Source organism: Rhipicephalus microplus, unplaced genomic scaffold, assembly GCF_043290135.1.
Source record: "Rhipicephalus microplus isolate Deutch F79 unplaced genomic scaffold, USDA_Rmic scaffold_223, whole genome shotgun sequence".
Classification (NCBI taxonomy): Eukaryota; Metazoa; Arthropoda; class Arachnida; order Ixodida; family Ixodidae; genus Rhipicephalus; species Rhipicephalus microplus.
The window spans coordinates 125001-137500 of NW_027464794.1; the positions used below are offsets into that span (position 1 = coordinate 125001).

Sequence of the window (12500 nt, forward strand, 5' to 3'; positions counted from 1 at the left end):
CGCCCCGGCTGACGCGGTTTTTGCCGCCCCGGCTGACGCAGTTCGGACTTAGCACTTTTCGGCTGTGCCTGGCTGGCGGCCCACTCACTCGATCGCCATGTCTGTTTGCCACAGTTTTCCCGGTGGTGCCGCACCCGGGCTCGCCCCGGCTGACGCGGTTTCGTGCCGCCCCGGCAGACGCGGTTTTCGCGCCGCCCCGGCTGACGCGGTTTCGTGCCGCCCCGGCAGACGCGGTTTTTTGCCGCCCCGGCTGACGCAGTTCGGACTTGGCACTTTTTGGCTGAGCCTTGCTGGCGGCCCACTCACTCGATCGCCATGTCTGTTTGCCACAGTTTTCCCGGTGGTGCCGCACCCGGGCTCGCCCCGGCAGACGCGTTTTTTTTTTCTTTCGCCCCGGCTGACGCAGTTTTCGCGCCGCCCCGGCAGACGCGGTTTTCGCGCCGCCCCGGCAGACGCGGTTTTTTGCGCCGCCCCGGCTGACGCAGTTCGGACTTGGCACTTTTTGGCTGAGCCTGGCTGGCGGCCCACTCACTCGATCGCCATGTCTGTTTGCCACAGTTTTCCCGGTGGTGCCGCACCCGGGCTCGCCCCGGCTGACGCAGTTTTCGCGCCGCCCCGGCTGACGCGGTTTCGTGCCGCCCCGGCAGACGCGGTTTTTTGCGCCGCCCCGGCTGACGCGGTTTTTTGCCGCCCCGGCTGACGCAGTTCGGACTTGGCACTTTTCGGCTGTGCCTGGCTGGCGGCCCACTCACTCGATCGCCATGTCTGTTTGCCACAGTTTTCCCGGTGGTGCCGCACCCGGGCTCGCCCCGGCAGACGCGTTTTTTTTTTTTCTTTCGCCCCGGCTGACGCAGTTTTCGCGCCGCCCCGGCTGACGCGGTTTCGTGCCGCCCCGGCAGACGCGGTTTTTTGCGCCGCCCCGGCTGACGCGGTTTTTGCCGCCCCGGCTGACGCAGTTCGGACTTAGCACTTTTTGGCTGAGCCTGGCTGGTGGCCCACTCACTCGATCGCCATGTCTGTTAGCCACAGTTTTCCCGGTGGTGCCGCACCCGGGCTCGCCCCGGCTGACGCAGTTTTCGCGCCGCCCCGGCTGACGCGGTTTCGTGCCGCCCCGGCAGACGCGGTTTTCGCGCCGCCCCGGCTGACGCGGTTTTTGCCGCCCCGGCTGACGCAGTTCGGACTTAGCACTTTTCGGCTGTGCCTGGCTGGCGGCCCACTCACTCGATCGCCATGTCTGTTTGCCACAGTTTTCCCGGTGGTGCCGCACCCGGGCTCGCCCCGGCTGACGCAGTTTTCGCGCCGCCCCGGCTGACGCGGTTTCGTGCCGCCCCGGCAGACGCGGTTTTCGCGCCGCCCCGGCTGACGCGGTTTCGTGCCGCCCCGGCAGACGCGGTTTTTTGCCGCCCCAGCTGACGCAGTTCGGACTTAGCACTTTTTGGCTGAGCCTTGCTGGCGGCCCACTCACTCGATCGCCATGTCTGTTTGCCACAGTTTTCCCGGTGGTGCCGCACCCGGGCTCGCCCCGGCAGACGCGTTTTTTTTTTCTTTCGCCCCGGCTGACGCAGTTTTCGCGCCGCCCCGGCAGACGCGGTTTTCGCGCCGCCCCGGCAGACGCGGTTTTTTGCGCCGCCCCGGCTGACGCGGTTTTTTGCCGCCCCGGCTGACGCAGTTCGGACTTGGCACTTTTTGGCTGAGCCTGGCTGGCGGCCCACTCACTCGATCGCCATGTCTGTTTGCCACAGTTTTCCCGGTGGTGCCGCACCCGGGCTCGCCCCGGCTGACGCAGTTTTCGCGCCGCCCCGGCTGACGCGGTTTCGTGCCGCCCCGGCAGACGCGGTTTTTTGCGCCGCCCCGGCTGACGCGGTTTTTTGCCGCCCCGGCTGACACGGTTCGGACTTTGCACTTTTCGGCTGTGCCTGGCTGGCGGCCCACTCACTCGATCGCCATGTCTGTTTGCCACAGTTTTCCCGGTGGTGCCGCACCCGGGCTCGCCCCGGCAGACGCGTTTTTTTTTTTTTTTCTTTCGCCCCGGCTGACGCAGTTTTCGCGCCGCCCCGGCTGACGCGGTTTCGTGCCGCCCCGGCAGACGCGGTTTTTTGCGCCGCCCCGGCTGACGTGGTTTTTGCCGCCCCGGCTGACGCAGTTCGGACTTTGCACTTTTTGGCTGAGCCTGGCTGGCGGCCCACTCACTCGATCGCCATGTCTGTTTGCCACAGTTTTCCCGGTGGTGCCGCACCCGGGCTCGCCCCGGCAGACGCGTTTTTTTTTTTTCCTTCGCCCCGGCAGACGTGGTTCCCCCCCCCCCCCTCCGTCTTTCTTTTTGTTTTTTTTTTCGCCGCGGCTGAAGTGGATTTTTCGGTGCCTCGACGCCCCGGTAGTCGCGGTTTTTCCGTTTCCGCACGGCCCCGGCTGACGCTGCTCGGTCACAGTCGCCTTTTGTGGTGATTGCAGACTTCTTGAGCGCGGGTGTTTTTTTTTTTTTGTTGTTGTTGTTGTTTTATTACGCATTCGCTCCAGCAGACGCTGTTTAGACTTTTTGTTTCCTCTTTTATCCTGCGACGAGGTGACGAGGTTTATTCGGTGCCCCGCCGCCCCGGCTGAAGTGATTTTTCCTGTCCCGTGCCGCCCCGGCTGACGCGGTTGGGACTTCGCGTTTGTTCGGCCGCCACGGGTTTTGGCGCACTCGCTCGGTTGCTTGTTCTTGCCACTTGTTGCGAACCCAGGTTTCTTGAGCGAGCGCGGGCGTTTTTTCTTCCTTTCTTTCTTTGTTCTATGTGTTAGCGAATCGGCCTTTAATATCACACGAGGACTCACAACCAACAATTTTCAGTTTGAAGTGTAAAAAATCTGCAGGTGTTGACGTAACTGACTTGCCCCGTACCCTTGAGTACATCCATGAAGTTCTCGTAGTACTACTAAATCGCATTATTCCAAGTGGAGAAATTCCCATAAACTTGCAAACCTCTACACGAAAATCGGTGCGCGTGATAAAGTTGAAAATTATCGTCCGATATCAAATGTGCCTTCTATAACACAAATTCTAGGAAAAAAAAAAAAAAAACACTTGTTCGCCGTTTTCTGCGCCGTGACTGGCAGCACTCCGGCGAAGCGAAACGGGGTCGATTCGAGCACGATATCGGCGTCTTTCGACGTGCTCGCCGGCGACCGTCGCACGAGTACGTCGCACGAGCGCGTCTGCCGGGGCGCCGTTTGCGAAGCCGACGCAAAAGTGGGAACCGCCGCTCGGATGATCGCCGCTTTCGGCAGAGTGAGTGTTGGCACTCCGGGGAAGCGAAACAGCGTGAATGCGCCCACGAAATCGGCGTATTTTGAAGTGCCCGCCGGCGACCGTCGCACGAGTACGGTAAACCGCGTCAGCCGGGGCGTAGTTCGGGACGCCGACGAAAAAGTGGGAAGCGCAACTCGGATCTTCGCCGTTTTTGCAGGAGTGAGTGGCGGCCCTCCTGCGAGACCAAGAAGCATCGATTCGTGCACGAATTCGGCGCCTTTCGACGTGATCGCCGGCGACCGTCGCTCGAGTAGGGCAAACCGCGTCTGCCGGGGCGGGCTTCGGGACGCCGATGCGAAAGTGGGAAACGCTGCTCGGATGTTCGCCGTTTTTGGCCGAGTGAGTGCTGGCACACGGGCGAAGCCAAACGGGGCCGATTACGGCACGATATCGGCGTCTTTCGACGTGCCCGCCGGCGACCGTCGCACGAGTACGGTAAACCGCGTCAGCCCGGGCGGAGTTCGGGACGCCGATGCGAAAGTGGAGAACGCCGCTCGGATCTTCGCCGTTTTTGGAGGAGTGAGTGGCGGCACTCCGGAGAAGCCAAGGAGCGCCAATTAGCGCACGATATCGGCGTCTTTCGACGCGCTCGCCGGCGACCGTCGCACGAGTAGGGCAAACCGCGTCTGCCGGGGCGGGGTTTACGACGCCGACGCAAAAGTGGGAACCGCCGCTCGGATGTTGGCCGTTTTTGGCAGAGTGAGTGCTGGCACTCCGGCGACGCGAAAGAGCGCGAATGCGCCCACGAAAGTGGCGTATTTGGACGTGCGTGACGGCGACCGCTGCAGGAGTACGAAAAACCACGTCAGCCGGGGCGAGCGACACACGGCGGTCTGGGTGCTTATCGCTGCTATTATAGGGGCACCCCGGCAGACGCAGAAAAAAAAAAAAAAATTTTCGACCTTCTTTTTTGCTGGTCGAGCTCGGGTAACCCAGGTCGCAATGGGAGCCGCGCACGAAAGCGGCGTCGCGAGACGCGTTCGCGGTCGCTAGTCGCACGAGCTCGGCAACCGCGTCAGCCGGCGCGGAGTTCGGGATGCCGACGGCTAAGTGGGTACCGCTGCTCGGATGTTCGCCGTTTTTGGCCGAGTGAGTGCTGGCACTCCGGTGAAGCCAAGGAGCGCCAATTCGTGCACGATATCGGCGTCTTTCGACGTGCCCGCCGGCCACCGCCGCACGAGTACGGCAAACCGCGTCTGCCGGGGCGGGGTTCGCGACGCGTACGCAATAGTGGGAACCGTCGCTCGGATGTTCGTCGTCTTTGGCCGAGCGAGTGCTGGCACTCCGGCGAAGCGAAACGGGGCCGATTCGGGCACGATATCGGCGTATTTCGACGTGCTCGCCGGCGACCGTCGCACGAGTACGGCAAAGCGCGTCTGCCGGGGCGAGGTTTGCGACGCCGACGAAAAAGTGGGAAGCGCCGCTCGGATCTTCGCCGTTTTTGCAGGAGTGAGTGGCGGCCCTCCTGCGAGACCAAGAAGCATCGACTCGCGCACGATATCGGTGTCTTTCGACGTGCCCGCCGGCCACCGCCGCACGAGTACGGCAAACCGCGTATGCCGGGGCGGGGTTGGCGACGCCGACGCAAAAGTGGGAACCGCCACTAGGATGTTCGCCGTTTTTGGCAGAGTGAGTGCTGGCACTCCGGCGAAGCGAAAGAGCGCGAATGCGCCCACGAAAGTGGCGTGTTTGGACGTGCTTGACGACGACCACCGCAGGAAAACGAAAAACCACGTCAGCCGGGGCGAGCGACCCATGGCGGTCTGGGTGCTTATCGCTGCTATTATAGGGGCACCCCGGCAGACGCAAAAAAAAAAAAAAAATTTTTTTCGACATTCTTTTTTGCTCGTCGACCTCGGGTGACCCAGGTCGCAGTGGGAGCCGCGCACGAAAGCGGCGTCGCGAGACGGCTTCGCGGTCGCTAGTCGCACGAGCTCGGCAACCGCGTCTGCCGGGGCGGAGTTCGGGACGCCGACGGCTAAGTGGGAACCGCCGCTCGGATGTTCGCCGTTTGTGGCCGAGTGAGTGCTGGCACTCCGGCGAAGCCAAACGGGGCCGATTCCGGCACGATATCGGCGTCTTTCTACGTGCTCGCCGGCGACCGTCGCACGAGTACGGCAAAGTGCGTCTGCCGGGGCGGGGTTTGCGACGCGTACGCAATAGTGAGAACCGTCGCTCGGATGTTCGTCGTCTTTCGCCGAGCCAGTGCTGGCAATCCGGCGAAGCCGAACGGAGCCGATTCGGGCACGATATCGGCGTCTTTCCACGTGCTCGCCGGCGACCGTCGCACGAGTACGGTAAACCGCGTCAGCCGGGGCGGAGTTCGGGACGCCGATGCGAAAGTGGGAAGCGCCGCTCGGATCTTCGCCGTTTTTGGAGGAGTCAGTGGCGGCACTCCGGTGAAGCCAAGGTGCGCCAATTCGCGCACGATATCGGCGTCTTTCGACGTGCCCGCCGGCCACCGTCGCACGAGTACGGCAAACCTCGTCTGCCGGGGCGGGGTTTGCGACGCCGACGCAAAAGTGGGAACCGCCGCTCGGATGTTCGCCGTTTTTGGCAGAGTGAGTGCTGGCACTCCGGCGAAGCGAAAGAGCGCGAATGCGCCCACGAAAGTGGCGTGTTTGGACGTGCTTGACGACGACCACCGCAGGAAAACGAAAAACCACGTCAGCCGGGGCGAGCGACCCATGGCGGTCTGGGTGCTTATCGCTGCTATTATAGGGGCACCCCGGCAGACGCAAAAAAAAAAAAAAATTTTTTTCGACATTCTTTTTTGCTCGTCGACCTCGGGTGACCCAGGTCGCAGTGGGAGCCGCGCACGAAAGCGGCGTCGCGAGACGGCTTCGCGGTCGCTAGTCGCACGAGCTCGGCAACCGCGTCTGCCGGGGCGGAGTTCGGGACGCCGACGGCTAAGTGGGAACCGCCGCTCGGATGTTCGCCGTTTGTGGCCGAGTGAGTGCTGGCACTCCGGCGAAGCCAAACGGGGCCGATTCCGGCACGATATCGGCGTCTTTCTACGTGCTCGCCGGCGACCGTCGCACGAGTACGGCAAAGTGCGTCTGCCGGGGCGGGGTTTGCGACGCGTACGCAATAGTGAGAACCGTCGCTCGGATGTTCGTCGTCTTTCGCCGAGCCAGTGCTGGCACTCCGGCGAAGCCGAACGGAGCCGATTCGGGCACGATATCGGCGTCTTTCCACGTGCTCGCCGGCGACCGTCGCACGAGTACGGTAAACCGCGTCAGCCGGGGCGGAGTTCGGGACGCCGATGCGAAAGTGGGAAGCGCCGCTCGGATCTTCGCCGTTTTTGGAGGAGTCAGTGGCGGCACTCCGGTGAAGCCAAGGTGCGCCAATTCGCGCACGATATCGGCGTCTTTCGACGTGCCCGCCGGCCACCGTCGCACGAGTACGGCAAACCTCGTCTGCCGGGGCGGGGTTTGCGACGCCGACGCAAAAGTGGGAACCGCCGCTCGGATGTTCGCCGTTTTTGGCAGAGTGAGTGCTGGCACTCCGGCGAAGCGAAAGAGCGTGAATGCGCCCACGAAAGTAGCGTATTTGGACGTGCTTGACGGCGACCGCCGCAGGAGTACGAAAAACCACGTCAGCCGGGGCGAGCGACCCACGGCGGTCTGGGTGCTTATCGCTGCTATTATAGGGGCACCCCGGCAGACGCAGAAAGAAAAAAAAAAATGGGGACATGGCGTGCGTCACCGTGCGGCTTCGCAGCGTTGCCGAAGTCGCCGAGCCCTTCGACTGAGCCGAACGGCGGACAGGGAACGTTGGTCGGCCGTTCTAACCTGTCGGTGCCACGCCGAGACGTCGTTAAGGAAAACCGCGTCGTGGGCCTCTACGACGCCGTCGAGTCGTTGTACGTTTGGTGTCCAGCGTGTCGGCGGCGAGTAGCGGACACGTCGTTCACGACTTCGGTCTTTCGCAGTCGACGCGAACTTGCGGAGAGTCGTGGTGCCTCACGTTTTCGGCAGAAACCGCGGCGGAATTTTCCCGTGCGTGCGCGCACGACCTCGGTGCTGTGCCGTCAGCGTAGTGTTGCACAAACTCGTGGCCTACCCAAGGTGCGGTACGTTTGCGGCCGTATCCTCGGTGGGAATTTCGTGAGTAGGGTCGCAAATTCTACGACCTCGGCGGGTTTGAGAGCGACGTAGACTTGTGGCACGCTCAACATGCCACACGTTTCGGGGCACACCCGCGGTGAAATTTTCTCGAGTACGCTCGTATTAGGGCCCAAGGAGGTCTGGGTACTTATCGCTGCTATTATGTGGGGGTTCTCGTGAGCGGCGTACGCGAAAGCGACCGGGTGTCTGATATGCGGCGGGCTTCGGCCTCGTCAAGCGTGTCCTCGGGTCTGCTCCAGGGGAATCCACGGCAGTCGTCTGCAGCCTCATCCGCTTGATGCGTTAGGGGCTGGTTGTCGGACGGTGCCGTTTTACCACGATATCGAGGTGTGTTCCGTGTCGTCCTCGGGCGATTCAGATGCGAAAGCGCCGAAGACGCGGGCGTGACCCGTCGTCTGGCGGCTTTGCAGTCTCGGCTCCGTTGCTAGTTCCGGCCGGTCCACCGACAGTGCAGCGGGCTTGGGCAACCCGCACGGCGCGACCGAGTCGATGCAACGAAAAAGAGCGAGCATGAACGTGCTTCTTGCCGCACGGCTCCCACTCGTCTTTCGGGAAGGTTGTGCCGTAGCGAGCTCGAACGCCGTCATCTCGGAGTGCAAAATAAGCGTGTTGGGGCGCCTGAAGGTGGCCTCCGCCGCACACAGACTGCGTCCGGCCCGCCGAGGGCGAGGACGGACGCGCAGTCGAACGATTACCTGGTTGATCCTGCCAGTAATCATATGCTTGTCTCAAAGATTAAGCCATGCATGTCTAAGTACATGCCGAAATAAGGCGAAACCGCGAATGGCTCATTAAATCAGTTATGGTTCCTTAGATCGTTTCTTCCTACTTGGATAACTGTGGCAATTCTAGAGCTAATACATGCAGTGAGCCTGGAGCCCTTTGGGTAACGGGTGCTTTTATTAGACCAAGATCGATCGGGTTTCGGCCCGTATTGTGTGGTGACTCTGGATAACTTTGTGCTGATCGCATGGCCACGAGCCGGCGACGTTTCTTTCAAGTGTCTGCCTTATCAACTTTCGATGGTAGGTTACTTGCTTACCATGGTTGTTACGGGTAACGGAGAATCAGGGTTCGATTCCGGAGAGGGAGCCTGAGAAACGGCTACCACATCCAAGGAAGGCAGCAGGCGCGCAAATTACCCACTCCCGGCACGGGGAGGTAGTGACGAAAAATAACAATACGGGACTCTTTTGAGGCCCCGTAATTGAAATGAGTACACTCTAAATCCTTTAACGAGGATCAATTGGAGGGCAAGTCTGGTGCCAGCAGCCGCGGTAATTCCAGCTCCAATAGCGTATACTAAAGCTGCTGCGGTTAAAAAGCTCGTAGTTGGATCTCAGTTCCAGACGAGTAGTGCATCTACCCGATGCGACGGCTCGGACTGAACATCATGCCGGTTCTTTCTTGGTGCACTTCATTGTGTGCCTCGAGATGGCCGGTGCTTTTACTTTGAAAAAATTAGAGTGCTCAACGCAGGCGAGTCGCCTGAATAAACTTGCATGGAATAATAGAACAAGACCTCGTTTCTGTTCTGTTGGTTTTTGGAATACGAGGTAATGATTAAGAGGGACGGACGGGGGCATTCGTATTGCGGCGCTAGAGGTGAAATTCTTGGACCGTCGCAAGACGAACTACTGCGAAAGCATTTGCCAAGAATGTTTTCATTGATCAAGAACGAAAGTCAGAGGTTCGAAGGCGATCAGATACCGCCCTAGTTCTGACCATAAACGATGCCAACCAGCGATCCGCCTGAGTTACTCAAATGACTCGGCGGGCAGCTTCCGGGAAACCAAAGTATTTGGGTTCCGGGGGAAGTATGGTTGCAAAGCTGAAACTTAAAGGAATTGACGGAAGGGCACCACCAGGAGTGGAGCCTGCGGCTTAATTTGACTCAACACGGGAAAACTTACCCGGCCCGGACACTGGGAGGATTGACAGATTGAGAGCTCTTTCTTGATTCGGTGGATGGTGGTGCATGGCCGTTCTTAGTTGGTGGAGCGATTTGTCTGGTTAATTCCGATAACGAACGAGACTCTAGCCTATTAAATAGGTGCGGGGTTCCCAGCACCTTACAACCTTCTTAGAGGGACAAGCGGCTCCTAGCCGCACGAAACAGAGCAATAACAGGTCTGTGATGCCCTTAGATGTCCGGGGCCGCACGCGCGCTACACTGAAGGAAGCAGCGTGTCTTTATCCCTGTCTGAAAAGACTGGGTAACCCGTGGAACTTCTTTCGTGATTGGGATAGGGGCTTGCAATTGTTCCCCTTGAACGAGGAATTCCCAGTAAGCGCGAGTCATAAGCTCGCGTTGATTACGTCCCTGCCCTTTGTACACACCGCCCGTCGCTACTACCGATTGAATGATTTAGTGAGGTCTTCGGACCGATGTCCGGCGCGGCCTTTCGGTTGCGCCGGTCTGTTGGAAAGATGACCAAACTTGATCATTTAGAGGAAGTAAAAGTCGTAACAAGGTTTCCGTAGGTGAACCTGCGGAAGGATCATTAACGGATTGTGAAGGGTGAGCGCCTCAGCTGCGTCTGCGCCCGACACTTTCTGCCGCTGACCCCGTTTGGACGCGGGGTCGGCTTTTCCCCACGGGGCTGCCTGAATGTGGAGCGGCACCCCGTGACAAATTGTTGCGCCCAGCGGACGCCAACACCGCGACCTTGGACGGTCGGCCAGGTGGCGGACGCGGGTACAAACGGCGCAACGCACTCATAGGTCGGCTTTCGACCCGCCACTGCACCGTGGCTCGAAGCGCTCGAAATGCGCGACCCGACCGCTGCGGGACCGCCTAGTACTGTAAACAGGAGCGGCGGAGCGCGAACGGCGAGTCGTGGTTACGTCGGTAGAAGGCGAGGCTGCGCGTTCCCGAAACGCCAGCCGAGTGCCCTCCCGACCGTTCGAGCGTGCAAGAACGAGACCCGACAATCGCGCGGCGACTGCCAAGTACGAGAGGAACGGCACAAGCGTCGGCGGTCGGTCAAGGAACTGGCGATGTGACGGGTCCGCTGTGCACCAGTGCATACCGTCCCGCCGTCCGCGGCAAGCGCCTCCGCGTCCTCGGGTGACGGAGGCTGCCGGTCGGTTCTTGCAGGCGAGGGATCTCGCTGGCACCGGTTCGCGTTGACGCGCGGCCGGTCATGGCACGGCGATGCGACGGCCGAGGTGCGCAGTACTCGATGGAGGAACCGCACGCTCCGATGACCGTCCCGCCCTCCGCGGCGTATGCGTACCGACCGTAATGGTTGCAGCAGCGCCGGCCGGCTTTTGAATTCGCCACACGAAACACGGTGCGAGATCGCGGTTAGGGGAGCGTCGACGTTGCCAGGCGTTTTGCTTGCTGCCGAGGGAAAGGCGGCACGGCCACGTCGCGCTCGTCGCGATTAGCGGGTCTGCGCGCTTTGGGAAGGTGCCGCAACGACTTGCCGAAAGAGGAAGCACGGAAGAACGAGGGACTTGGACGTCCCGACAATTGAACGCACTTGCGGCCAGGCCCTTGCTGGCTTCGTTCTTCCGCCTCGAGTAGGCTCGTACGCGGCTCCGGCGCCGAAAGTGGTCCTTGGCACCGACTTCGGTGGACGTGGGAAGTGCCGCGCAAGTACGGCGCGCCTGGCTCTACCTGTTGGCTAAAGTAGGCAGCCGGATCGGCATTTTGGTGTGCGGTGGCAAACCGTGGATGCGAAAAAAGCTTGTGCGATTTCGTGGAACAAAAAGCGGGGGTCCCCCTTTTTATGCGGAGGAGACCGACCCGCCCGCCGTGGTGAACCGCGACGCCACGGTAAAAACGGGAGAGGCTTGTCGATGGGACCGTGCATCCCGCGCTCCACGGAGGCCGGGAGGCGGCCGCCCGAGGAAATGTGTAGCCGTCGAGGCCCGCATCTGCGTGCACTCTTATCCAAATGGGTGTACCGCAGGCATTTTCTGGTTAGGCGGGCCAATGAGAGCGAGCACACAACGATACCTACGGGTCCGGCTTGGAGAACCGGCTTCGACGCCTCCCGAGTATTTATAGAGGGGTGGACCACGAAAGCACTCGCAAGTAGCGGAAGCGAAACGCCGTCCGAAACACACCGTTTGCTCGATTTGCGGCAGCCGAAAAAGGCGCGGCAGAGTTTTGGAGTCCAAGCGTGCGCTGAAAAGCGCCCTTCTTGGCCACTGTTTGGCCGAGTGCCAGAAACGTTTGGTTTTGACTGTACGGAATTGAACAAACACTTTTTCACGACTCTAAGCGGTGGATCACTCGGTTCTCGGGTCGATGAAGAACGCAGCCAGCTGCGAGACTTGGTGTGAATTGCAGGACACACTGAGCACTGATTCTTTGAACGCACATTGCGGCCTTGGGTCTTCCCTTGGCTTCGTCTGTCTGAGGGTCGGATCACATATCAAGAGAGCCTTCGGCGCACAAGGGAACGTGAGCCGTCGACTCGTTTTGACCGCGTCGGCAACACGGACAGCACGCTGAACACCTCACAGCGAGCGCCAACAGCGGCCACTCAAGGGCGAGACGGTGGCGACCGTCGTGCCAGAGCCCAACCGAAACGGGGGCGACCGACTGCATTGAGGATGTGGCACCTCGTTGAGACCGCCGCAGGACTTCGAGTCGGAAGGAAGCCTGCAGGGAAAGTGCGGTCGAGGTTGCGTACTCCTCTCTGCGACCGGGCGCGCAAGAGCTGCGAGAGCCACGGACGCGCAACTTTAACGCACGGTAAACACGAGGAGCGAAAGCCGGCCAGCAAAGCTTCTCCAGCCGTGCGCAAAGTGCGCGAGATCGCAGCCTTGCGTTGCGCTTGTTGCCCTCAAAGTAAGCAGGGTGTCCCGTAGACCGGGCGCTCGAACACGCTGCGGGGCCGTGCCTCCTCCAGGCTTTGCCGCGCGAACAGGGAACGTTCGCGCGCAAAGCGCAGGGAGGTGAGGAGGCTGCGCCCGACGTTTGCGGTTCGCTGCGTACGCGGTTGATGCGGAGAGCACGGCGCGACGACTTGCCGCGAAGCGGAAAAAGTCTCCCGCACGAGTTGGCGAAACGTTGGCGAAGCTTAAGGCGTTCTCGTCGTAGTCCGCCGTCGGTCTAAGTGCTT

The 12500-nt window shown here is 60.9% G+C and overlaps 2 non-coding genes across 2 annotated transcripts; both read left to right on the plus strand.

Moving 5' to 3' along the window:
• The first annotated feature begins 8111 nt into the window (after positions 1–8111).
• LOC142792478 (small subunit ribosomal RNA) lies at positions 8112–9926 on the plus strand. The gene has a single exon (XR_012890953.1). It is a non-coding gene; the product is annotated as a small subunit ribosomal RNA (ribosomal RNA).
• A 1719-nt stretch (positions 9927–11645) lies between these two features.
• Positions 11646–11798, plus strand: LOC142792464 (5.8S ribosomal RNA). Its single transcript, XR_012890940.1, has one exon. It is a non-coding gene; the product is annotated as a 5.8S ribosomal RNA (ribosomal RNA).
• The last annotated feature ends 702 nt before the right edge of the window (positions 11799–12500 follow it).